A 2587-nucleotide genomic window follows, 5' to 3' on the forward strand; every position below is an offset into this window, starting at 1 on the left:
ATAGCTCCCTTGTCGTTGGGCTGTCACGAGGGATAAAGAGTTGGAGGAGCGAGAAGTCCTCGGCAAAAGTCCGTACTCCGCAGTGTGAAGTTGAGAGGTATAAGGGGGGGGGGGGGGCTCTAGCGTGTTCAAGAAAAAAAAGAAAAAATAAAAGAAAAAAAGAGAACACGAGACAGGGCGTGTCCGTTGCCCGTAAGCAGAGCAACAAAGTTGGTGAGAATCGGGTCGAGGCGAACGGAGCATGGTTGTACTCCGGGATGCGATGCGATCTGGTCACTCGTGGGTTCCATGTCTTGCAAGCTACCTAGGTAGGCCAACTAGCTTGGAAGAGGCTGTGGGTTCCGTGAGCTGCGCAGAAAACCTTGTTGTAGGGGAGAGAAGACACTTGCAAGGTGAGACATTGTAGACACTACTCCGGCATCCTGGCGCGGCATATCGTCAAAGGGTCCTGTCAAAAAAGTATCGGTCAGTCCACCGAGGGCAACCTGGGCAGTCTTGCCGTCGTCAGCAGACATGTCGAGCCATAGGGGGCCGCGTTTCGAGTAGCCATCCATCCCCGAGGCCAAGTCAGGACCCTTCTTGCAGCAAACCACTCTCTGTTCAAGGCCAGGCAGCGCAGGACAGGACAGGACAGGACCAGTATCCATCCGTCAGGGTCACAGTCCCAAAGCCAAACAAACACGAACTTGCCTGAAAGGTCGCAAAGGAAAGGCGACTGGCCGAGTTGGCGAGCGAGCCCCGGTGTGGGCATGTGAATTACCCGACCATTTTAGCCACCGGTGCCGACTGGTGGAGGATCCTTTTTGCCGCGTGACGGCCAAGGGTAGACAGTTCGGGGGGGGGTATTCCAAGTTCGGGGGGGGGTATCCAGCCAGTAGGGCAAAAGTTTAGGGGGGGGTAAAAGGGTTATATATACACTAGCTGTTATATAACTTTACGTAGTATAGTATAGTACTATAAGTTATTTTTTAGTATATATAAGTTATATATAGGACACTACTTACTTAGTATATATATAGTATATACACTAGATATATAAGAAGAGGTAGATATAGAGGTAGTTAAAGGGGTAGTTAAAGGGGTAGTTAAAGAGGTAGTATAGATAAGATAGCTAATAAATTAACTAAATAGGAAAATAAGTATATAAGGATAGATAGATTTTAGTATATACTTAGCCTTAGTAAACTATACACTAGGCTTATACCTAATTTCTCTTTTATCTTTATAGATATACTTAATAATTTTAGTAGTAACTCTAGCCTTTATACTTATATATTACCTATCTAGTCCTTAACCTTATCTAATAATAAGGACTAAATAGATAATATAAGGTATAATAGTGTTAATAAAGATAATACTAAGGGGAGTAAAAAACGCTTAGCTAGTGCTTAGTATATACTAAGTAGATAGCTAAATAATATAAGTTATCTTAACCTTATAGATCTTAATTACTAAGTAAAATAGGATACTTACTAGCTTAATAAATACTATTAAGGTTAAAGAAAAGCTAATACCTTAGATTTACTATTTAAGATAGGCTAGACTTAGGTATTCTCTTAATATATACCTTATATATACTAGCTATATACTTAGTATATACTTATTATTTTTTAAGAATCTTTTTAGTAGTTTAGTATCTTTCTTAATTATAGAGGTAAAAAGAAAATAATAGTAACGTCTATTAAAGACTATCTTACCCCCCCTTTTTATTTAGTAACTTTACTTTTTAGTATTTTTTACTATATTATATTATATTAACACACTTAGGATACCTTAAAGGCTAGTGCTTAGTAGCTTATTTAATAGCTTTTAGATACTATTTAGTACTTAACTAAGTATAAGGAGTATATATTTAAGTAGTTATACTTAGTACTAAGGTAATATATTCTTAGTATATCTTATACTAGTAGTAAGTATATACTAATAATATACTAGGAATAACCTAAAAAATAATAAAGTCTAGTATTAATCCCTCTAATATAGTAGTATAAAGCACTATAAATTTACTTATAAGTCCTTTTTAAGGCCTAATAAGTATTTTAATAAGGGGAAAGTTATTTAAATACACTAGGCTATAAGGGAAAAAGTAAAAAAAATAGTAATTACCTTAATAATTACTAAGGATATCTAGCACTAAACTAAAGTGTATATTACTAATATATCTAGTATATACTTTATATATACTTACTATAGATTATACTAACTCTTACTAAATTCTTTAAGTTAATTAAGAAGCGTTAGAAGCCTAATAAGCTATACTAGTAGCTAGGTTAAGGTAGTAACCTTAATACTAATACCTATAGTAAATAGCTTTTTTAGGTGTTTACTTAAAATAAAGTAAGTATAAGCCTAGTATATACTATACTATAGTAAAATATATTTTAATATTTATAAGTAATATTTATTAGGTGCTTATAATTAAGTAATACTAAGACTTAGTATACTGCTTTTTTAATTCCTTAGTACTAAAGTTAAATTAATCTTAGGTATCTATAGTAGCTTTACTTTATAGGCTAGTTATATAGCTAGAGGTAATAAATATGTCTAGGTTAAGAAGATATCTAGTATAAAAAAAATATATAGTAAG

This window comes from Colletotrichum graminicola (genome assembly GCF_000149035.1).
Source record: "Colletotrichum graminicola M1.001 genomic scaffold supercont1.83, whole genome shotgun sequence".
NCBI lineage: Eukaryota > Fungi > Ascomycota > Sordariomycetes > Glomerellales > Glomerellaceae > Colletotrichum > Colletotrichum graminicola.